The sequence below is a fragment of the Calonectris borealis genome, chromosome 6 (assembly GCF_964195595.1).
Source record: "Calonectris borealis chromosome 6, bCalBor7.hap1.2, whole genome shotgun sequence".
NCBI classification, from domain to species: domain Eukaryota; kingdom Metazoa; phylum Chordata; class Aves; order Procellariiformes; family Procellariidae; genus Calonectris; species Calonectris borealis.
Window position 1 is genome coordinate 33260706 of NC_134317.1, and position 25991 is coordinate 33286696.

At 38.7% G+C, this 25991-nt stretch overlaps 2 long non-coding RNA genes across 2 annotated transcripts in view; one reads left to right on the forward strand and one right to left on the reverse strand.

Annotated features, from left to right (window-relative positions):
• LOC142083936 (uncharacterized) overlaps positions 1 to 14942 on the reverse strand; it is a 76662-nt gene extending 61720 nt beyond the window's left edge. The window contains exons 1-2 of the long non-coding RNA XR_012674188.1: positions 14359 to 14942; positions 3235 to 3368 (exon numbers count right to left, since the gene is read on the reverse strand). This is a non-coding gene — a long non-coding RNA (uncharacterized LOC142083936). The remainder of the gene's footprint in view (positions 1 to 3234; positions 3369 to 14358) is intronic.
• An 808-nt stretch (positions 14943 to 15750) lies between these two features.
• Positions 15751 to 25991, forward strand: part of LOC142083937 (uncharacterized) — a 111004-nt gene continuing 100763 nt past the window's right edge. The window contains exon 1 of the long non-coding RNA XR_012674189.1: positions 15751 to 15834. This is a non-coding gene — a long non-coding RNA (uncharacterized LOC142083937). The remainder of the gene's footprint in view (positions 15835 to 25991) is intronic.

The following is a 25991-nucleotide window of genomic DNA, read 5'->3' on the forward strand; positions in this document are numbered from 1 at the left end:
TGTTCAGAAAAGATGGCACTTTAAAAAGCATACCCTTCTTCATTACATTTTCTAGAGCAGTAAATTGTCACTCTAATATTAAAAAAATACTTAGACTTTAAGGATGAGATTTTCAGATATATTCTGTGTTGGTTTAACTCCACTTTCCACTGATTTTTCAGGAAACAGAACTATACTACGTGAAAACCTTAAATGACATTGAGGAATTCAGAATTAAGATGTCTAAGAATAAGAGGATTAAAACAGAGTCTTCTGTAAATTGCAGACCAGGTTCTTGCACACTACAGTTCAGTGATTCATTTTAATAAAGTCTATGGCCAGTAACAGATTTAAGAACATTCATAATATTAAACATTGATTAGGTGATTTTACTGGACCAAAGTAGACTGCCGAGTATGAGTTACTGACAGAGAGGAGGGTTAAAACCTTTATTGAATTTGCTCCCAGAACCAGATCATTAATATATTTTATTTTGGTTCTGATGAAAAGACAAAAATACTATGGTTTGCTACAGGTATTCTAACCTATTTGTCTGCAGATGTTTGCAGTATTTGTTATTATATATTTGATGCCAAATACTTGTTCCTGATACTACCATCGGGTGTTACCACTCTTAAAGCTTACATTAACAAGCAATGGCATGTCCCTTTACAGCACTACTAGTCATGGAGGACGCCTTCCTTTGCATACCTCAATCATTTTGCAGTACGCCTATGCCTCCCCACAATGAAGAGCTGGCAGGGAAAATAACAGCCCCCCTCTCAAGCACACAACACCCCCCCCGCCAATGGTACGCTGAAACAAAGATTTAAGATTGACTGCCCACAGAGGGTGAGGGTGGAAAAGTCACATCCCAGTAGTTAAAGATTTGCATTGATAAAGATTGCACTGCTCTAATCCTATCTATATCACAGCTCGTTTGGTACAACCAGTATTTTGCACAGAAGTTACTGCTGCAGAGTTGCTAGAATTTCAAACTAGTCATTTGCCTCAGTGATTAAACTCAGGTCATATATTACAGTACTCTTCAACAGTATTTATTTTAGAGTGCACCTGCTGCTATACACATTAATTATACGCAATAGTGACAATATCTAAGGTCAAATAACAGGTTAATACAGCATTCAATCTTAAAGTATGATACATTTACTAATTCAAATATCAATAGCCTCTGAGGTTAATATTCTCAAGACTCTACAGCTTTTGAGTTTTAATAGTCATAAGCTTTAAGGGGAGAAGCTGCCATTGCAATTCTCCATCTGCTGCATAGCCCACAGCCTCCCAACAGAACCGTCCCTCAACTGGTTGTCCACTGTGCTTTCCAGGTCCTTGCCAGAGTCACTACCTCCCAGATATGTTCTCTTGTCACTGAGGATGACCTACATTTTTCATACTGAGATATAGCACTTTTATTTGGCTTTATTAAAATGCAGGCCATCCACATGAATTCAGGTCACCAAGCATTAGACTGCTTTGTATAACTGCCCTATCCCAACAGTTTATGACTCCACAAAAAATATGAATGTTCAATCCCCATTTTAAGGGATACTGATTATCCTCCTATACCATAACAGGCAGCGATACAATGCAGACAAATTACAAAACAGAGATTTACTTTTCTTTCTCTTGAGGAGGTAGTAAGGCTGTCTAGAAAGGTGCTGTGACTCATCAACTTTCAACATAAAAATCTTGAGAACTGGTTTCTGTGGAGAGAGATTTCTAAGTCCCTGAAGTAAGTTGACCTCATTATCATAATGTTAATTTATATACAGATAGTGTATGTGTATAAAACACCTGGAAACACCATGTGGGGAAAAATAATCATTCTTTCTAACAGCAGAAATTCTACATTGTTTTCCATTTTCCCTTTTTGCTCTGGGACTGTAATATGCTGAAACCACTCACACCAAAAATACAGCATTTTTGCTCTTTCTCCTCCCTTCCCCCATCTCTACAGGGAAAAAAAAAACCAACCCTGAAGTCCTGTCACTTTGTGGCATGACTTCTGTATCTGGTGCCAACAAATGCAAGCTTACACTTGACAACTCTGAAGAGGATAGATAACATGCTGCCTGTGATTACTCATCCTTCTCTTTGAGTCCCCTGTCTGGCTTGACTACATCTGATCTCACTTGTCTCCTGTGTGATTTTTTTTAAACCCTTTGGAAGAGGCACATCTTTGTTCTGTGTTTGTAAAACACTCAGTATGCGTCCCAGGACCTTCAGAAACATCTTCAGTGCACTTAAATAATTCTATACCCTACCACTGCTTTACCTTCTATTGCAGTACAGGGAAAGCATCATTTTGTGGTGCCTAAACACAGGACTGCCACCATCCAGCACCTGGCAAGGCCACGAGAAACTTCCTCTCATGAGGGACCCACAGAGCGTTTTGGAACGCAGCATAGCCCAGAGCGCAAGATGTACTGACATCCAGTACAGAGTTCACAAGCTCACCACTGTTCGGAGATACTAAAATAAAGCTGATCACTCGGCTTTCAGTTTTGTCTGAGTGTATTCATTTATTGCTTCGGAGTGTAAGCCAGTCTGCAGCTATTAGGTACTAGGACTGGATTTACTGCAAGCATACTGTTCCTCTGAAATAGGGTATCAGGCAAGATAGGATTTGTCCTCTTGGATCAGGCTTAAAATTTACTCCTACTTTTTCACTTCCATCTTCTTTCCCCTGCCCCGCTCATTTTGGGGTTTTAGAGTTTCTTTGCTAATAAGCACCCACAGAAGGAATACAAACTGGGCTGAAAATGGTTTGAACAGTTCAGGAAACTTAGCCAACCATCAGAATCAAGCACCTGGTTATTCAGACACTCCCTATATCTGGCTGAGCAGATCTTTCATTGTATTGTTTCAATTCACAAAGGGAAAGGAATAATATGATCACTAAAGTTATGCTTTTCTCATTTCCACTCCTTTTCCGTGGAGAAAAAATAAAAATCAAAAACAGTCTAGTGCAGGACAGCGACTCATTCACATATACAATGTATTTTAATAATAAAAAGTATTTTGAAGAAGTTTCTGATTTTAAAAGTAAAAAAATAAATATTAAAAGAAAAAAATATATTGTACTTGGAAACTCTAGATTGTTTTTTACTAGGTCTCTGAGTTCAGGCTAATGAGGATCTGCAAAACAGGAATTCCCATTACTCTTCCCTGGTTTTGATATTCTCTGATAGGCTGGGGTATCTATCACAGGCTGGTCTAACCCGCTTCATTTACCTGCATTGGCAACAGAAGAATGAACTGATCACATCGCTTTCCCCGACCACCCATGAGAAATGCTCAAATTGAGGGATGTCCTCCAGAAGTCAGGTTCACCCTGGTTAGACCTTCTCTCATGAAGCTCTTTTCACCTGCAAATATTATTCTTTTGTTAGGATTGTCTCAAGCGGATAATTGTCAATATCATGTCAAATTACTACACCAGCCAGGGCTGCTCTCGCAAGGTAAAAAGCATGAATTCCTTATTTCTACTGGAGAGGCTTTTGCTTTGCATAAAAAGAGTCACAGAATGCTACTTTCTTACCAGGAAAGGAAAGACTGAATAGTACCAGCTTAGTCTTTTGCTCAACTGAGCTTGAAGGTGGTTCTGAAATTACAACACCAGCACCACCACCAAATAAAATTTAACCCAAGACCCATTCAACTTGAAATAAGTCAAGTCATTGCTCAGAGTCTAGTTCCAAAAAGATTTAAAAAAAATAATCAAGCCTTTAATAGTTTTGCATGTTAGCAATGAGTTGTGACGTGAGTGTTAGCAGGCTTTTGGAAGTGTTTCTTGGAGATAAAATTTGAAAAATTTATGTGGTTTAATTTAAATAATTTATGCATAAAGCACTGCAGAGTTCTAATTGTAATTACAATGTTCAACTCAGTAGCAACGAGGTGCATTTGAAGTTGGATACTGATTGTACTGTATATCTTATGCTCCGAATTCCATTTTGTTTTGAACAAATCCTTTTGAGCACAGGGAGATGGCTCAGAGCTTCACAAAAGTTCCCGAGTGAAGTTTTAGAGAGTTTCTTTCCTACGCATTTTTTATTATTATTACTTAAAGTCTGAAATCCAATCTTCCATGCTTCTGTGCCATGGTGATAAAGTAAAGGTGGCTGAAAAGTGCCCTTGGTCAGAGAGGAAGGACTTTTCTACTTTTCTTGTGAAGGAGCAGCTGTTCCTATCAATAATCTCCTGAAGCAATAGGCCTGGAGTGTAAACAGTATTTTATACGGATGGCAGTGGAACAGAGCATGTTATTTCTGAAATTTTTGCACTTCACTGTGGAGAATGGATTAACCCTGTGTGACATAAGAAATTCAAATGTTATTTGCTTGAATTAAATTAAAGGGTTAAAGTATTTTAAAGAGAAAAAAAAGTCTACAACAAAATGGTGTCATCTTAGTAACTTGGTTCATAGAGAGGGAACATTGTGGCATTAGGAGCACTTCAGAAACCGCATGTTGAAGCCTGAACAGACGTAAGGTTTGTTCCCACCATTCATATTAATACTGTTATTTTTGAACTTGTAAAACATGCCCATAAACAGATGCTAAGTGTAACAGGCAAATCCCTAATACAGCATTCAGGATGTTGGGCAAGTATGAAGGGAATGGACAATAGATACTTCTGTGCTCTTCCTAATTAAAATCGCTTTCTGCCAGCATTGAAGGTTGAAAGACCATTGTTCTAATCTAGTAGGGCATATCTTCTTGTGTTGTTTCCAATAAGAACTAAGGGGTAAGTAATGTTCAATTTCAAGCACTAAATGGATTCAAAGATCACCAGATTTTAAGTCCCTTGAGCAATACTTCCAGAGGCCAAGCTGGAGGCAAGAGAGCACACTTATGGATTCCACTGCTTATGAGCAGGTCTTGTCAGAAGCGCACAGATATTCAGACAGGCTTCAGGCAGAGACAGTGAGCTCCAAAGGCTGAATAAACAACTGTAAAATTTTCATGGGTGAATGGGGAATGTGCTCCTCAATGTCAGGAAGAGGTAAAAGTTTATACCTGCATTTCTTTTCATGGAGAATATGCTGTTCCACACCATATACTGCTGCTTGAAAAGCAGCTCTGGAAGATAATGATGTGAATCACTGGCTTACTGTCTTTGCGAGGGTATTTTACTCTTTCCACTTTGGCACACATTACGTGTGATGATGGATGACTACACTCATCCCTTGCCCACCCACATCTATAGGAAGTGCAAGGTCAGTATACCTTCCCAAAATATGGATTAATGAGTACTCTCTTTAAGATCTTGTATCTTAAGAATATTTCAAGTGAAAAAGGCAAGGTAAATTACAAAAGGAAAAAGCTTATGAGAGGAAGAAAGGCAGCTACATTTATTTCAGTAGCCTCCTAACAAACTTATTTGAAAGTGTTAGGACTAGTTAAACCAGATGGCTCCAGAAGCTTAATATTTCAGTTAAAGCATTAGAGGTTCACATATCTTTCAAGGCAGTAAAACAAAGTAAGTGCAAGTTTATTCTATGCTGCTATCATAATATGCAGCCAGCATGCTTTAGAAAGGAGCTGTCATTATTCCAGCTAACCCCTACAATAGGTTTCTAATCAGAAACTAGAAATATCCCAATTTTTCTCTTCTCTTTAAGAGCTACACACTACTGTAATTTTGTTTTAAAACTGGAAGATAATCCATTCTTTGCATTAAATGACTTCTTGCCTGAATCTGAGCTAGTAGGACCTTTCTGCTTCTCCTTTTTTTTGAAGGACAGCATTTTCTTGGGATGCTGCAGGAAAGGCATTTTAGGTGTTCTGGACAGACCAAAAACTCAAAAGCCTCAATCTCCAGTCAAAAGGTTGAAACAATGCTGAGATCAAACGATGCCATGAGACCATAAACAGCAATTGCTCTTTTAGCACATTTTGGTTCTGTTGTAAGGTATCCCTCTCTTTATTGAATAGCTGTACTTCCCACGAGCAAATTCTGAGCCAGAAGCCATTTCTAACATATGCAACTGGACAGCCATTTAGGAAACAAGCGAGTTTCCCTTCCCAGAATGCCTCTGCTTGCCACTTCAATTTCCTAAAGCTGCTGGAGCTGCAGAACCAATACGTAGAAGAGCAACCTACAGCCACAAGCTGAGAAGTAAGGCAAAGGGCCTTACCAGTGATACCACTATAAACAGTTTGAAGACAATACAGTGGGGCCACAGTGAAGCCATAAACAATGGAAATGAAATTACCAAATCAGTATCATCTTTGTTTCCCGTTAACAGGTCATGTAAGAGACCCAGCTTGAGTTACTTCAGCTATGCAAGTGGTGATTACATGCAGAAAGTATGCTGTGTTTGTTCTAAATATACAGTACATACTTATACCTCGTACCGAGCCCAGTAAGTTGAATGTCACAGGGACCCGTTGTGTTTAACACCTTTATCAATGTCTCTGAAGAGGTGACATAGTGCTCTGTCAAGTTTGCAGATTACACCAAACTGGTGGCACCCTTTGACGTGCTTGAAGGCAGGGCTGCTATTTAGACAGACCTACAGAAGTCTTAGGAATGGGACAAGAGGTACCTTGTGAAATTCAGCAAAGACAAAAGCATGCATCTGAAAAGGAAGAGCTCCTTGCAACAATACAGTCTAGGAACTGAGGGACTGAGAAGCAAAGAAGGCTCACAGTATCCTGGGCTGTATTAACAGGACCATAGCTAGTAGACTGGGGAAGAGACACCCTTTACCCAGTACTTGTTAGAGCATTACACTGACTTTTGGGGGAAGGGAAACAACACCAAATGTTTAACCAGCAAGAATAAAAAAGACTATCATGTTTAAAAAGAAGGTAGTTGCTAAATGCAACCCATTATTCCAAAATTAAAGAAGATCCAGATAACAAAACAGGTAGACTATCATTCCTGGAATTTGATTGAAGTTGATAGATACTGTGCTCTTGATCTGAGGTAAGCAGCTTTATCAAAGCAGCCAGTTTGATAAACAAGAAATGTGTGAGGAGTTAAAAACAGATTAAGCAAGTGAAACCTTCAGAAGCCACGCTTTGCTTCTTTAGCAGTCAAAATTAGAGCTGCTGTAAGCTTTATAGCTTCAAGCTCCTTTCAGATCACTATGAACACACACAACAGGCATTAACCAGTCATTTAAAAAAATACAGGTCAATTTATAGATTAATTTTCATTAATACTGCACCTATATGTTCAGTAAAGGTGAAGAAAGGTAAAGAAACCCAGTACCAGTCTGCAAACACCAGCAAGTTGGGCCACACCTAGAAGTAAACACTGCCAGAGGAAAAAAATTCCTGTTGCTTCAAAAGCTGCAGTCCTTAGTTTGGAGTTCAAACTGATTGGCACCATGTTTTTCTGGCAATACTTCAAGATGAATGGATAGAGAATCTAGTAGTATCAAATTGGTAGGAAAAAATACTTGATTTTTCTACATGCCACAGTTTAAATGTATAATTATACTTCTCTCTTTCCCAGCTGAGAAACAGTTAAGGTTTAGAATCTGAAGTTAAGGCAGAACATGATAGGTTAAAAACTAACTGAAAGCAATTACATAGGATTTTGCACCACTAACTCAATTGCTTTGTAAGCTTATTTAAATTTTAATCAGCCTTAAAACCAGTGTCTGGCAAGTCCAAATCATTATCTCTGATAAAAAAAAGCAGCAGTACTCCCTCTGAAGACATACAAGACTGTTTGGGAAAAAAAAACCCCACACAAAAAAAAAAACACACCAAAAACCCAGTAACATGAGGTAAAGCCTGAGATAACCTGACTACCTTCCCTGCAACAAAATCCAAGATCACACTGTCCCACAGAAGAGCTCGCAGGCAGGACAAAATATGCAAAATAAATCTCTAGAATGAGATATGCTTGATAATGAACAAAACAGTTCCAAACTCCATTCTGCGTTTTCTTTCACTGCTCTAGAAAGAATATTGCTTTTGCAGTCAATGATGATACAAGGCTTCAGCTGTGACTTAGTGTCCCCTGCCAATCAAAGCAGCCATGTTCATTCAGCAATTTTGCCATGCTTCTGTGAAACTGCCTGAAACAACACTCATGCTATCACAAAAAACCCAACAACTGGAAAGCCATACCAAACAACCTAGCTTTAACTGGCTGCAGTAACCCATGAACTTGAAACAGTCAAGACCAGACAATTACATTGACATATTGAAATGTAAATTTAAAAAAAAAAGAAGGGGAAAGCATGCATACAGAATTATGCTGGCATATCCACTACACGTGGCAGACTGTCTGAAGCTCAACTCACTCATCTGAATATTTCTATCCACCTGACCTAGTATATTACATACGTCAAAGATTTGAGGGGGGGGAAATTTGACATGATTAAAAATTATATTGAAGAACCTGACAACTGCAAACAGGATATAAATTCAAGGGTTCAGATTACCTGTAGCACAACTCTCAGAATAAAGACCTTGTTTTTAATAGTACATACACTATGTTTGTCCCACAGCAGGCAGCTGTCTCTTATAACTGATGTCTAAGTTAACACTGATTGATGCTGTTTCTCCAATCATTTTCCAAACTTTCCTGTTTAACGAGGTGAGCTGCACAATGGCAGTTTATTTACCTGCTGGCAACCCTTTTCTTTAAAGGGTCACTGCTCTTCATTATAGTGGCACCTGCTTACTGCTGTCAAGGTTTCCATTATAAACCCATTTTTAGATGTTTATTCTGTAATACCCTTCAAGTCCACTGTGGGTTGAAGCATGGCCCACAAGGTCCTGGCAGGTATTTTTTGTAAGTAATCATGGCTCTCTTGCTCCATCTCCAATAACTCAGGAATGCTTCTTTCTGCTGCTTCTGTGTGGGAAGGTTATATCTACTTTTTCCTAAGGAAACAAACATTTTGCAGGTAGGAAAACCTTAAACAGAAAGGGTAATCACATTAGAAAGTATAATAATCTTGTGAGAAATACTGGCCTGCACCCAAAAAACCCTCAGAGTTTGGTATTCTGCTATCTCAAATTTCTTGCATCAGTTGGAAGGAGTTGCTTCCCTGCCTTGGCTCACCATAATCACTATATGATATTAACTTATTTTCTTCTTCACCTATCTTGCCTATTAATGCAGGCCTGCTGGCATTTCCTTTATCCTGAAGTCAGGAGACACTACTCTTACTGAAGAGATGCTATCACTTAAGCACGTAGATTACCTACTTCATGTTTCTGATTACATGCGTCTTGTAATGTTGAAGACAATAGAATGGAAGGTAGCCTATATATGCTTTCTCATCCGGAACAAGAAAAAAATATCAAAGCTAATCACCTGCTGTTCTGCCATGGTAATGTACACATAAGGAATAGACCAGATTGTCACCATGACAGTGATGTGACTGATCAAATGGTGCAAGTAGGAGAAACCCAACAGATAAGCAGGGAACATAATCAGCTGCTTAATAGTAAGCAAACAGACACTGGAAAGTGAGTCATGTATGCAGTGCTAATTGTGGTTGAGAAACAAGTGGCATGTAAAAGGTACTCACAATTTTTTGTGGGAACAGAAAATAAGCTTCAAGTCTCACAGCTGCAAATTGCAGGGTCATGACTGCATGGACACAGTGGAATCTTGCAGGACAACAAGCAGTGAGACCACAGTGACGGCAGTTTACCTATCAGGTTCATGAACCCTTATCAATCAACAACCTCAGCTCATTAGGTTGGAAAACTATTAACTACCTATCTGCCCCAACCCCTAATGTAGTCCGAAGCTCTTAAGGTAATGCAAAAACAAACAATAAGGCCACAGAAGAAACTATTACTTTGGTATGGAGTTCAGGGTTTCAGCTTTGTCACAGCAGTTACCACCATAATGACAAGAAACACTCCAGCTGCGAGAACTCTTTTTGCAAGTAATTGCTGGGTAAGTTATCAGAGGAAAAGTGGGAAGGGAAGAAAGTGTTTGTACTAGCATTGATAGATAGTGCACACTGCTTTCCTTTCGCAGCATCATATGTTTTTGAAATGCAGAAGAATTTTTGCATTTTCAAACCACTTCTAGTCACGCACTTTCAAATCCCTAATGATTCTCTATTTTGATCACAGAAAAAGGACTGGGATGTGGAAGACACGGTGCATTCCTTAACACAGCTACATAAAACCTTTTGTGCTAGCTCTGACCCTGTTTGAAAGAGTTATCCACTAGCTAGGAACAAAAATATTCTACCTTCAAAGATTTCATCCTCTCCTGTGTTCCTTTCGCTATGATCATCTGAATGACAGAAACTTGCTTCTGATCCAAAATGGGTAATAATAATAAATCATCCCCATTCAAGTAAGTGGACCTACAACAGCAGATTTAGAATAACAATGACAAATATACAGGATTTCTGGTCTTTGACTGTCAAAAAGATGTTCAAATCTACCTCTTCCTCTCATATAGCAAGAGGTCATTGTCTCCTGATATGTAAACAAAGTTAAACTTCAGTACCATCCAGACTCCAGAAACTTTGACTTCAGAAATGACTTCCTAATTAATATAACTATAAATTCAGCAGAAATCTTATGATCTAATTACTGCGTGGACAATTATTAGCTTCCCTCGGGCATTAGAAGTCTGTTGTTCTTATTTGAATACTAAATGTCAGAAGCCTGTGTTTCTGCTACTACTTACATTCCTCTATACCTTATGAACATTCAAAAAAGCACTGCAAACTGAAAAAACACTAGTTTTTAGTCCATGGAGAAGGAAAACCCATACAAGTACATATGTTGTAAAAAAGTCAGACTTACTGGAGAGGTACTATACATATGCCTCAGAAGAGTACAGTCCTAGTTGTATTTCACATTTTAGTGATATTCTGGGTTAAAGGCACACATGGCAGATATTAGACTGCACAAGTTAAGACACCTCCACGCATATTCAAACTCATGGCTAGGTCTGCCTGGAGGTCTAAGGTATGGAGTTACTTGGCAGTGGTGTGACATGCCATTGTATACACTGGCAGATTCCCCAATCTTCTACTCCAGACAGCTATTGTTCCAGGGCAGAACCTGCAGGAAGATCTATCCCACTGATCTTAGCTTGTAAAAATTGAGGATGTGTAGGAAAGATAAATAAAACCCTTTCTGTTCATTGAAAACCCTTCAAACTTTGAAAAACTAAAAAATAATCATCTATATGCATTATTTTCAGTTGCCCAGCACCAATCATTACCATGAGTCTGAATGCCTTCCATGTTGCCAGTTTAAATGTTTGCTGGTTTTGTGTGGTTTTTTTTTTTTTTTTAATTTTTTTATTTCTTCTGGATGCATCCAGGAACTTATACATTGTAATCAGTTAACTGAGCATGGGTTTGTACATAAGTGAACCAATTTCATACAACCACAAAGATTTGGCCATGTAAAGAAGACAGGAAGTTTTTGCAGATCTGATTTAAAAAGCATGCACAAATGTGCGTATCCCTGTAAAAGAGACAAAATGTCTTCCAGGCCTAAATTGCATCTGGTTTTTCACTTTCAGTAGAGCATCAAAAATTAACAAAAGGATTTTCACCATATTCAAAATGCCACAGAAACTATTTAATGCACAGACAACTTTTTTGGGGAATAGAGAATATCCTCTCCTCAAAAGTGACACTGAAATTAACATAGAATAAATAGCTTTTTGATCTCATCATTTTAGATTTGCAACAAAAAAAAGGAAAGCAGTGGCTTCCTTTGATCCGAATTTAGCATTGCAGTCCCTTGTTATTTTATCTCATCTCAAGAATGAGATGAGAAATGATTAATACCAAGTCTGAAATCTAGATAGGAAAAGTGGCAAAAAAACCCCAACACCTGAAAGGACAGATACACTGCAATAAATTTGTTTTGCTCTTAACTTTGAGGTGCTGCAAAGCAGAATTTCAGAGTGTGACAGGATAATGAAAAAGTTATACACCACCCACTACCATACTTTAAGACATTTTTACTACTTCAGATAAACAACACTCCTTTCTTTTCCCCCTAGGACTGCCTGAGATACAAGGTGCCTGTCTCTAATTTGGTGCCACTATCATCAGGCTTTCAATGGTCTTGATAGACTTAGTGGCTCTTTCTTTGCCCCGTATCTCTTCAGAAGTTACTGTAGTACCATAAACTATATATCACCTTTAAAGGTGACCTTCAAAGGCAGAAATGGGCTTGTTCCCTTTCTTTACAAATTAAGAAGCAAAGGAAAAAAACTGAAAGGTTTTGAATTGGATATTTTGGTTCTGCTGTTAAATTTATTCACCACTAACCTTATCTTCCCTAATTTTCCCATGGAAATTTCATATGTATTTTACCAGCTTTCTACCCCAAGTTTAATTGCATTCAAGTGACAAGTGAGTTTCAGCAAGTAACTCAGATTTCTGAGGACAATTTGGGAGATGTGATGCAAGTGTGAGACAGAAACCCAATCAGATTTTTTTTTTCCCCACTGCCTTTTTTGAGGTGAGCTAAGACAACAACCAATCCCCACCAAAAAAAAGCCCCCCCCACCTTTCTTCACTCAAGATATCTCTAGATGAGACTAAGGACACCTCATACTGGGACAATATGAAAGATTATTGCTCTCAGCTGTCCAAGAGCAGAATTACACACATGCTAGACTCTCAGTCACTGAAATTCAGGGCTTGCTGTATTCATGTGAACTGATACCCATCAGGTGGAGGAAAAAAAAGGGTTCTGAACTGCAATGACTGAGATGCCAACCTAGATTGTTTCTCCCAGCTCTCCCATAGAAGAGGGAACAAAGACCATCTCAAAGACTCTGGGAAGCTGGAGACACTGGATACAGCATTCTGCACATCCACAGACTAACCACTCATTGGCACCATGGCCTTCAAACCTGGCACTGATAGGCCCATAAATTCAAAATTGCAGTACTCTCAGTGGAGGGTAGGAGTACAGTGAATTCTTCCAGCTCCCTGGCAAGACAGAAGGCAGTCTTAGTTTCTTCATATGTCACATTCTACTACATCTTTATTTGACTACATAGTTACCAGCCAACACTGGGATTTTACAATAAAAGAAACATGCAAAAAAGATTGTAAGTAGACAGACTAAAATATATACCATTCTTCAGCATCCCGTGTCTTGTCTGGAAGACATCTGAATGACATTCAATGGTTAAAAACAATAGTCAACCTTTGTGCCAGGTTCATTTTAACACTTCAGAAACATTAATAAATTAATCCACACAGTACCTATTATTGGTTATATATTCAATTGATTTTTTATATATTGTATAAGAAACAGCTGATCCTGATTATTTCTTTGAGAAGAATGTGAACTGTGACATCAGCCAACTTCTGAATAATCCCGTGAAATACCAGGCAAGCACATTTAGAAGAAAACAGTATCCCTTCTGCATGTATTTTTTCTTTTTCTTCTTTTTAAACTACTGCTATTTCATTCTTTTGCAAATCCCTTAGTGGTGAAGAAAGTGATTACAAGGCCTTGTCTCCGACCCCACTATACCAAAAGTTTCTGTGGTAAAGAACATTATACTTTGCATGTACTGAAAATTAAGACAGATTTGTTAATGTTACATGTATGTGTGTTCAACACTTGTTTTGCATGTTACAATACCAGCCGATGCTCTGGCTGTTATTTTTCTGATGTTGGCACGTATCACTTTATGCTTAAGTTAACTGTAACTGCCTACATGCTAGTACCAACTTGTGTCATAAGAGAGATGTAAAAGACTCCAGAAGGAAAAACAGAAAATCAGGGTAAGGTTCTTCCTTCTTTTATCCTGTAGTTAAAGCAAAAAATAACTATATACTGTTGAGACTGATGATTTCATGTTACCTTTCACCACAGCTTTCAGAGTAGTACAATTTTAAAAATAAAATTTTACATATACTTTACAGTATAATGAAATTCTGCAAGAAGTTGACTGCAGTTTTCCTATCTAATTGAAAGGTGAATCAAGTTCCATCATTATTTATAACGGGGATGTCTCAAAGTCCTTCACTGCGAGAACATTAATGTGCACAAACAAAGGGGGATACATTTCACAGTTATTACAGTTCAAGGAAGTTGAGCCAAGTACAATCTCCCCTCTCACCTCTGGCATTATGTTTCCAAAAGAAAATTTGAAAAAGTAACAGCGTAAGACATTGCCTTGTTCAGGCCCTTCAAGAATTGCACCAACACTGAATCATTAGCTATTTTTCCCCCCCCCCCCCCAAAAGGAATTACATTTCATTATCACCATTTTGGGTGCATATGCAACAAGTAAACCGAGTCTTGGAGGTGTCTGAAGAGCCATACTGTGCTTTCAACCTATATTTGTATCATGTTTACTCTCAGATCCGATTTCCAGGGGGAAAAAGAAAAAAAAAAAGGGGGGGTGCAGGGGACTCACCAGGCTGCAGCAGGTCCGCGCCCCGGGAGCTCGCCCGGGCCCCCCCTTCCCCCGCCGGGTTCCTGTAATTCGAGATACAGCTACTCAACCCAGCTGGGAAGGGGACCCAGGCCAGCTGGCAGCTCCCTCTGAATCTGCTGTTTCCTCTCGGTCGGCCACTTTCCTGCCTTTTTCACAGCTTTTCTTCTGGGAGGCTTTTTTTTTTTTTTTTTAAGGCCCCCCCGCCACCACAGCCCCTCAGCCGTGTGAGGCGTGCAGGCTCCCCAGCAGCCCAGCCCTGCACCCGCTCCTGCTGGGCTGGCCTCAGCACATGAGGGGGCCCTGCCTCCCCTTGCGGCTCCCGGGGCTCCCCCCAAATCACCCAGCAACGTTATCCACCCGCCTGTTCACTGGGGCTCTAACGCTGCCCCGGGTCACACTGACAGCCCAGCTCGGGGACTAGCCCCGAGCAGTCCTAACCCCCCACGACAGGGCCCGCCCGCTTCCTCTGCCATAAGGCAGGAAGGCTTTACGCCCCTAACGCTGTGCGCGACCACAGCCAACAGCACTGCCTTACGGAGACAATGCAGACCGGACAGAGCAAACCCAAAAGGGGCATTTCCAGAGGCACCCCAGTGCTGGAGCACCCTCAGTGCCAGCCCTGCGCCTCCCGCCTCACCTCCACTTGAGCAGCCCTGGGGCCTGTTTGCAGGCCCCACTCCCCAGGAGAAGGCTTTCCCCTCCTGAAATAGCCACTCAGCCCCTTCTGCCCCCTTCTAGCAGCTTCTCCCCACCTCAGCAGCCACAGCCTCAGCCTCAGCCTGGCAGCCACGCGGCCTCCACACAGCCTCAGCCTGGCAGCTCTCAGGGACTGCCATCCCAGGTGCACCGGGAGGCACCTTCCTTACCTAAATGATAAGGGCCCAGGAGGAGGAAATCAATGTAATGATCAAAGACGTTTCCCCAGGCTGTGATTGTTTCATCTAGCCCGTTGCAGCATGAGTGCTGACAGAGGCTCTATCTGCAGATTAGAAGGGTTTTAGTCCATTTTGGCAGGGGGGTAACAGGGCTCCCTGACCCGCACATCACGAGTGTTATTTGTGCTGTTGATAGCTGCTAAGGCCCTCTCATTGCTGGAGAAGAAGCAACTGGGGAGAAGGATTAGAAACCACATTAGAAACTACTTTTGGTTGCCTGAGGAAATGTGCTGTCATTCCCTGACAGGCCTCCCCGCACCTCGCAAAGCTTGGCCAATTTCAAGCATCTGACAGAGGCGGAAACCTCAAAAAGTACTGAGTTCCTACAAGCATCATTGAAATTGGAGCAATTTTCCCCCTTTTGGCATACACCAGCATGTTTATAACCTGAAGGAGCCATTGTATGTTTTGTGACTGCCCCTTCAACAGTGAGGCCACATGCAGGGAAAGAGGCAGAGCGCCGGCGCCATCGCTGGGGGAGGATTTAGGGGCAAAACCCATGTCTTCGCATCAAACCAGAGTAAGTAATTTTACAAGATAAGTAACTTGTTCATTTATTCAGAATTTTAAAAAAATCTTTATCATCTTGAGAATAAAGTCTTAGGGAATTGGTATGTTTGCGTGGAAAGATACTGTCAGGAGGGACGATGCTGTATGGCGTGGCAGTGAGGATCGTGCTGTCTCCTCGAGCGCTTGGCAGGCTTTCTGGAAGGAGATCCAAAATATCTGCGAGACGGACACTCTGTCAAGTCTGTTTTAACAGGGAGAAGGCCAAAACCTACAGTTCATTTACAGGGTGCCCCTGGCAGAAAATATTTGCCTTCAAGATTTAGAGTAAGTACCGGGACTCTGGTTAGCAGAGACTGAATGCTTTGCTGACTCATACTATATATGATGAAAGCTTAATAAAATAGAATATATCTAGTTCATGAAGTCTCTTGATACCGTGTTGTAATTTAGTCCACCAACAGCCTTTATTTAAAGTTGGATTCCATGAGTCTGTTATAATGAGCTAAAAAGTGCACGGATAAGCAGTTATTTCTGAAAATGTGGCTCCCTATTGATGTATATTTTGCACAGCCTGTATATCTTAATTGAATTGAAATGAGCATGGGACCCTAGGGTTTTTTAGGTCTAGTGAGGCATTAAATACTCCAAAAGCACAATAAAAAAATGAAAAAAACCCCACTTCTCCAAACTATTGAACCTTATTGCTTTAGCTCTGGGCACAGCACTCCTACTACCTAGCAAAATTACACAAAAACATTGCTTACAGCCCTTCATAGTGTATACCTATAGCCTTCATACCTATAATCTTATCTCCTGCACCTTTGATGCACTCATCTTTCTGTCTTAAGTGCTCCTATCACCTCTTCAAGTTGCCTCGCATTCTTGCAAGTGCTCATATTTTTTTTCTTCTTTTCTTTTTGAAGCATTTTACTCCAGGTGTACTCCTGCATTTGTTGAAAACGAACACAAATTTGGCCGTAGTGGCAAACCATTGTCCTCTGTGTTCAGATGGGGCTCTATTTTACTTATTTCCAGGGAAGTCTGTCTCCATTGGAGTTGGATTAAGATCATGTAGACTGTCTTGTAAAATTTTTGAATAATTTGTGCGTGTACATGGCTGCATATATCAACATGAAAAACGACACTAGCTGTTCTGTGTATTAAATACACAACAAATTGAAGCTGATGTAGAAGAATGATCTAGCTCAAAGTAAGTAGCAGGAGTTAAACTCCTTTTCCGAAGTGAATCTTTTAAAAGCGTAAGAGTTGTTGATTTCAAAAACCGTTCTTGTTCATTATCATACTTCCTGCCTTGGGCCGATACCAAGTACCAGAACAATTCTGAATACTCTAAGCGAGCCACTGATCAACCTATTTTTGACTGAAATTTGGAGACCCCCATGGGTTAGGCAATTAGAACAAAGATCTGAAATCTTGGATGCTTACCCAAATTGAGCTGAACCTCGGAATATTTTTGTTCGCCAATCACTCTTGGATGATACTATTTACATTGTCACAGAGGGAGTATTATTGATCACCTTCCACTACCATGGCTGTTACAGTGTCAATCAAAAACAAGCAGCTTGATAACATTCAGACTCCAGCTGTACAAATGTTCTCTTTTTGGGGCTCATTAGTTTGCTCCAGCTGGCATCTTTTCAGCCAGAAAAAAGCACTGGTGTTTTCCTTCAGTACAAACAAAATTCTATGAAAATATTTTGCATGAACTTGAATCCCAATTAACTAAAAATGATCTTTCTTAAAAAATAATCAAAAGAACTCTTGTTTAGGCATTAGAACTACAGGTGGTGCACTGTTAGGATGTATCTTTTTTTATTCTATATTTTGATATCCCAATCAAAGATCATTGATAGTGGGAGAAAATGCCCAGACTATGGAACAGACTTGAAATCAAAGACTGAAAGATTTCTTTATGCTGGAAGTTGTTGCCCACAAATTAAGATCTGTTAATTCAAGTGCCAAGCAGAATACATTGATGGATTGTAGTATAGAGCTAGACAAAGAAAGGAAGGTCTGCTACTGTCATGCATTACTAAATTCATTTCACCTATAAGGAAAAGAGTATTGATTTCATTCATCTCAGTCAATTGCTAGTATGACTGAAGAATAATTCAAATTCAGTGACATCAGCTGTACAGATGATGGTACTGTCGCAGGGGATGGCAAGAAAAGGTGACCCAAGAGTGATAAATGTAATTTCATTAGAAGAGATCAAAACCAGTCTGTCTTTAACAGAAGGTAGAGTGAGATTTGTAGATTCTACTGCTCCTTAAGCCTATGATAACATTTATAATGTCTATGGCTTTTAAGCGATGGTTGATTTTTCATTGTACTTATACATAACCAGGACACACAGAGCAAAAGAGCGATAACATGGGACATTGACTCTTGATACCTGCTGGTATAAGTCGGGAGAAACTATATAAATCAAAGAAGTTAACGTAGTTGTAATTAAGTAGTGCAGCAGTTCGTAGGTGGAGAAATTGTTTACATGGTTCAGCAATATGGGCCTGATTCAAAATCATACTGAAGTAAATGAAAATATTTTCAAATCACATCAGTAAGTTTTGGATTAAGCTTCTGTACCAAGACACAGTGAAGTAACATAGATTTGTAATTTTGCTTTTTGTGAAGAACCTTTTTGTTTTTTGAATTTGAGGGTTTGAGAGGTGGGTTTTTTACTAACCTTTCTTAAAGTAAGATATTATCTTCTTATTTTTCCACCTAAGGACTCAGTGCAGGACAACTTAATCACATGAATAGCCATCTTGAAGTTAATGAGATGATCCATGTGCTTAAAACTCAACATTTCTGTAAATTGTTGTCACAATGACTTGAAACAAAAATTCTGATACCACCACGAATGACAAGAAATGAATTCAGATGTTCATTGTATGTGGTAAAATTCTAAATAGTTATGTTTCAAGGACACTAAAAAATCTCATCTCATCAATGTTTTCTGCTGAAGCTGAAATTTCATATTTTGATGGTCTCAGCTTCATTTCAGGTAAGGGTATGCAAGAAACCCAAGACTCACTATATTTCTTATAATCCAAAAGAGTTTTTGTTTCACACCTTATTTACATATGAGGTTTTTGAAGAAAAAAACTAGAAACATTTTATACAGTCTTATCTTGCTACAAAGGCAACCAGTCCAGTTTATGAGAATATAACTACATGCAGGATTGACTACACACTGTATTTGCTCATGGTTGCCAAATAAGCAGGCATGGAGAGGAATAAAGCAGACAATATACCTTTAAGGAAATCCTGAACACATGAAAATATATCTGAAATCTGAATGTTTTTCTGTTTCTTGTTTGTTTTGAAACAATCTCTTAGAAGTACAGTTCCATGGTTTTGTTTTAGAATCAGCTTTTTCAAATGAGTAAATATGAGACAAATGTGTGAATTCAAACCAAAGTATGAGAGATTTAGTCTCTGTTGAGTCAATAGGATAGAAAAGAATTGATCTTGTATGTAAAGCCTTATGTGAGCACCAGACTCCCTACAGAAACAAGTATTTACCTTAAAACATTTGCTTACCTCCAAGTCCAATATATTGTTTCTTTTCTTGTCACCAGTTACAAAAACTTTTCATACACTTTCTATCTCCTAGTGGATTTACATTGCGTTCTTCTCACAGAGTTTTACATTTCACATTGCAAATTTTATTTATGTAATTGTGAATCTCAAGTAAAGTCTTCGTTTCATTTTTTTTTTCTGTCCAGTATACATCCAGAAGACAACACTTCTTTGGCTTAATTTTCAGAGATTCTGAGCATCACAGAGCCTCACTGAAGTAAGATATATTAGTCAGGCCAAGAAAGTAACAAGATTTGTGCCTAACCTGAGACATGTAAATTTACCTCGAGGCACCATAATGCCTTGTGCAATAGATTATTGGGGAAAGTCTTGCTGAGTGGATGGCCCATTCTGTGGTATCCTATACCTTAAATGTCTCTTTCATAGAGAAGCTTATATTGATACAACTCCGAATCTAATCATGGTAGCAGGATTCATTTAGCTTTTAAAATGTATTTTTATTCCAAAGCAATGCTAACACTGAAGGCAGCGGCATCCAAAGTACAGCAAAAGAAACATGAAAAGTATTGTTTTGTTCAAGGCACAAAATGGAGCTCTGATGTTTACAGTCCAATATTTAAGATATCAAGAAGTATTCTCTGTCTTTTATGATGGCAGTTAGGAAATAGTTTGGGTGCTATTAATATTTAAAATCTGCAGTATTTTGTATTTTGTTACAAAACATTTAATTGCTTGATCTGGATCTACAGTCAGTGACAACAAAACAAATAAACCCTGATTTCAGTGGAAATGTTTTACAGTTCTTCCTACATCATGAATCAAATTACAAGATAACTAGCTCAGCTTCATGTTGGAGCTGAAATCCTTATCGTTGTAACTGACTCAGATATTAAATCTTACTTTAATGCTTTAATGCAAAGTAATTTAAACAATTAACTTTATTAAAGAAAATATACAGAGCATAGGAGGAATGAGGGAATAGGAATAAAAATAGAAAGAAGAATGAACAGGAGGGAGAGCCAAAGCTAAGGCAAAGTGGATTCTGCCAAAGACCAGAAAGGCAGTTTTCATCCAAAATTCTGTTTTCGTATTATTCAGAGCTGTGGCTGCAGTCACTCCCTGCTAAACCAGTGTGGCAGCTGTGCAAACTCCACTTTAAAACCTGGTATTTCACATGTTCACTTGGCATTTAAGCTCTATGAGGTTCCTCTTGTGTGGATTAATGCATACACCAAGCAGTTTTCTCTGGAATGGTAGAAGTCCCATAAAGGTCAATCCTTATCTTCCAAGGAGTCATTAGATCAGAATTAAAATCTGTAAGTTAAAGCTGATACAGTTAGCAAAACTAAAATGCCATTTACTGCCCTCTTTGTTCTCCACATCCCTAGAAAGTATGAAGAGAGTTAGTATCTGCCAGAAGAGTCCTGTTTATAATTATGTTTGTGGCAAATCCCCCTCGGAAGTATCTTCACTCCTAGAAATATGAAGAAAAAGAAACAAAAAGGGAACAGCATGACTTTAAAAATGTTTTTTAGATCATACCTGCAAACATGTCCATTCTGGCCACCCCTTTGTTTCCCAAGTGCATCCCTAACAGTTTAAGCACATCTGAAGAGATCCAATTATTTAAGACTAAAGATTTTTATATTCCAGACATTTTATTAGGTTTCATCATTTGATCAGCCTCTCAAGTTATGGAAAGAACCAGAAAACAACTCATAGCTTTCAATGGTATTTATAATTCTGTATTTTAAAGCATCATTCTGTAGCTTACTGTGTGTTTTTCCATTACACTGAAGTCAGTATTGCTTTGTAGTTCATTGTCAGCTCAGCTGACTGATTTTTGATGTTCCTTAAAGTATCTGTGTTGCTGCATCCTTCCGGGAGACTGGCTATGGAGACTGCTTATTGTATCTCTATTAATAATCACACAGTTCTTGCATAGATTATCTTATAGATACCTCCAGCACTTCTGTTACAGTTTACTGAATCGCTTATCCTGGAAAAGCCAAAGTCACTGGGAGAAAGTATTTACTCAGACAATGCATATTAATTCAACAATGAGAGTCTCTGATTAACACAGCAGGACTGTGTTCTTTTGAATATTCTGCATTCTGAAACCCAGAATCACTAATAGAGATTCCAGCGCTAATTAAATCATGAAAAAGGCCTCTGTTGCCTTCCTAAACAGGACCTGGGCAGTCAGCCTGCAACTGTCATCCAGCTGAACTTGCTAGACATTGGCAAAAGATAGAGCAGGCTAAAGAAAGTTTCTCAAGCCCATGCAAGAGTAATTTCCTTTCCATCTGCTATTTGCTTTTCCCAGCCAGCAAATCTTGTCAATGCCTGGAAAAATTATGCCTTCATAGTATCACTTGGCCTATGGTTCTTATGAGACCACTAGCAGCACACTTTTCAGGAGCTTTTAGTCCAGCCACTTCCCTCATAAGTGCCACCATGCTACAATTTTAGTGCTGCTAGTTGTGCAGTGTAGAAGGAAAAAGCCAGTGTAGTTATGTAAAGCAGTTGGCTGTGATGCTAATTTGAGATGCTAGTTTGAGTTATAAAATTCACAGGTTCATAGGACAACCAGTTCGGACACCAGTGTGACTTCTTCATCAGTATGACCATTTCCTTCTTACGTCTTTGTTTTGCCCATCCTTTGCCTTCATTTGCCTTCCATTGCCTTCCTTTGCCAAAGACCATGAAGTGGTTGTATCAGCTGTTCAGTCAGTCTAGGCTGACAAGGTTAACATGATAAGAAACAGGGTTTGCTCAGGAATGGGTGATCTAGTCTGAACAAAATAGGAAGTTTAGCATTAAATGATATCTGAGCTGTTTCAATTAAAAGAAGAAGCAAAACATCAAAATTCTCCTTTTATTCCATCTTTTTTTGTACTTGCATATGATCAGGATAGGGAGAACTAAAATACATATATTTTAAAATACAGTCAAGTGAAAACTGAGTGGAGAATTGTTTCTCCCCTGCATAAACACCAGGGAAACAGAATTGTTGCATTAGCCAAAGACCATCTTTATACAGGACCAAATGGCCATGAATACATTTAGGAATACGTTAAAAGAAGGTTTCTAATCTTCAGAGGGATCAGATGTGAGAACAGCTTTCTGATAAAGCTTTGTAATAAACCTAAGGTATTAAGCTTGATCAGTTTATGATCATGGTTAATTACAATAGCTGAGACTGACTTGATATTTTAGGGGGCCCCTTCCAGAACTGAATCCTGTATTGCCATCTCTATATGCTGAGGTCCTTGACAAAATGAAATTTCCAAGCAAAAAATTATACAGGAAATCACATATGGAATCTAATTTTTTGACTACGTGCTGTTCTCCTTTGCAAACTCAAATATGCAGATGCTTATGTGTATGCAAGCCATGTGTCACTGTTCACATTTAACTATCTACTCTAGCAACAGAAATCAAAGCTAATTCCAGGCCTTCATGGCACCAGACATCTTCTGTCTCGCACACAATGGCCAACGTGAGCTCTGAATCCTGTTCAAACATATCACCAAAACATCTTGCAATTAAATGAAAGATACCAATGCTGTGCACCTTAGGATATGATTTCTGTGTTTCTGCAATACAGCTGCAGCAGCCTTTGAGTTTAACATATTTAGGGTGGATTCCTGGGAGGAACAGCGGTGGTCCCTCTCTATATATGTTCTTATTTTAACTAGAAATGTAAACAATTACAGGAAGATTCAACACTAACAGATACATTATAACTAACAATGCCTTACTGTTAGGATTATTTATTGTGTTGATACAATGCCCCTTTTTTGCATTATGCTCTCATTGCTATTTAGTTTTCAGTTCCATACCTCTTTAGGCAAGTATTTAGAAAAAATACAGGACATTGCATTCACAGACAGATATATCTCCTTTGATTAACTCTCATTTGTCCAGCAGAAAGTATTTGCTTAAGCAACAAGCAGTGCTTTCTTTTGTGTTGTCCTCTTTGTATGCCATTGTGGCAATGGCTGCTTCTTGCGTTTAATTTCTATAGCACATCATGGGTGTTCTTGGAATCACCATCATGAACTGTCTAATGGTAGTAGGAATCATAGCAATAATAATACTTAGTAACTTTTTGTTAGGAGCGAGAAAGATTTTGCAAAATACATTGTACTCCATCTGTACAGTATACTTGACAGTAAGTTAGTTGAGTTTTAATTATTTATTCTTACCGGGTTCAATAGCTAACACATTTGAAAGTCCAGTCAATTTCTTAAGCTATATTAGCTTAATGAGGCATATATAGCCCCCATAGTCTTTGCACTTATATGGCAATTTTGTAATTAATACTAATTAATGACACATCAGTGCACATTTGAAGTGAATGATGAAAATGATCATCCAATCCTGATACGCTAAAGCAACGTTTAAGCAAGGCATCAGACAGGGAGAATCTAGATAAAAATGCCTCAGTTTTCTACTGTGGTAAGTAGAAATCAAACAATATTTGTTTTCACATTGTAGAAGGCCCCAAATAGATTTGATTGATCGCTTCTGCTTTCCCAGCCTGCTGTTTCTTCTGTTTTTTTTTTAAGCTACTTCCTCAGTGATGTATAAGAATGGAAGCTAGCAGTGAGTAAAGGTGCCAGAAAGATGGGAAATGCAGATGATCACAGAATCCATCAGAAAAAGATATTCTACATCTGTCCATAGATCAGAGGTTTAAAGACCACATTAGAATATATTCAACCTTTCACTCTTTTCTTTTCTCAAACTGATGATAAAGGAATGGGACAACAGATTTTACAATATTTGTTCAGAGGGAACTGGTCAGCTGTGCAGTGTGAGCCAGAAACCATAGCAGTATTTTAGGAGTAAGAGCTCCTGATCCTCTGCCTTCTTTTTAGATAATTTGTTGTGCCTGTTCTTGTACTGTTGCTTTGAATTGTGTTCATATAAAAATAATAGATACTGTAATGGTACTTTTTACTTCTGTCAAGCTTTTCAGCCAAGGACCTCAAAGCACCATTCTAAATTACTAATTCTTATCATGTTTCCAGCAGATGTGTTTACACAGGTATCAAGGTATTGGGGAGTCTATTTTACATAGCTTGTCCTTTGCTACAAGGACCTGTCTTCATTATGGTGGAAAGATAGAGGAGTATCTTCTTGTGGTGGAAAGATGGAGTATTTGTCAGATGCTTTGTTCTCCCACAAATAGGCTTTGTTATGCACATGATAGTTCAGGGTATGTGGACCATTAGAGGATGTAGGCCTAACCCTGGTACCAGTAGATGGACTTCCCTTCCTTCTCAAGTGGAAGAAGCCTGTACTTAGTGGTACAGAAAACCTTGCTTTTACTTCCTGTTGAATTATCAGTGGTAGAGAATGTGCTTTACCTTCCCATTTCCTTTTGTGTGGTTCTGTGTGTCTGAGAAATGTCATGGGTTTTATAAACACAGAGGAGAGATGAATCCTGATGTTAGTGAGAGAGACTGACTTTTTATAGATCAGCAAGTGATGGGGAGAATGGGCTGAAAATGGGAAGGAATATGCACATTCTGATTGCGTAGCCCTGCAGACAACAGAGTGGGAAGAAGCTATTGACAATGATAAATGCAGTTATTTAGTTGGATAAATGGTCCCAAACCTGGAAAACTCTGTAATGCTTTTTAATGGGGTTGCACAATAGCCATACATAAAAAAAGAAAAATAGGCACACCTTAAGGGGGAAATCACAGATACTTTGAAGTCAGTAACAAAACTCTCCTTAACTTGAATAGGCCGGGATTTAACTTTGAAAAGATTGCAGAATTGTTGGATAAAAGAAGAGAGTAGATTTGGGAATAGAAAAATTCCTTACACTAAAATTTAACAGACTGCAAAATAGTTGTTGTGAGAAACATCTGAAATGCTATTCCATGAGCTGATTAAAATTTTCTTGGACAAAGCAGTTGTGAATATACTGCTATGTGTTGGATGAAAGAATCGGCCTTTTTAATCTTTTAACTTTTAATACACTACTATAATAAAAACCACAAAAATCAATTCTTTCCAGTGGTTCAAGGAAGTATTTCACTTTACCAAGCTAGAAATGTGCCAATTCACTTGGCCATGTCCCTTTAAGGTGACATTCTAATAAAGTGTGTTCAATTATTCCAAGTTTGAAAACTTGTTCTGTCTTTTTTCTATATTCAAATGATTTCACACATTTTTGACACAGTTAATCTCATTGTCATTTTGTATCTTAGCTGGTAGAGAGCCATGGTTTCTGGATTTCTTTCTGGCTTTCTTGCAATACAACCACAAAGCATAAATATCGTCCACAAATTTATTTTTACTTAACGTGATAATGATATAATGATTGAGACAGGAACCTTACTTCTGTAGAAGAAATTATTTTCTTATACACTGTAAATGGAGAATTATGCTATCTTCTGTTTCTGGTGAATGGAAATTCAAAAGCAAACCTTTCAAAGAACTTAATTTTAAATCAAATACGATTAAGCACCTCAGGTGTTTAACAGAATATGACTGGCAACGTGGCTTTACCTAAAAGAAAACTGAAGAAAATAGCATATCTCTGCTGTGAAGATGGGCAGAGATCATAAGTAAAGTAGG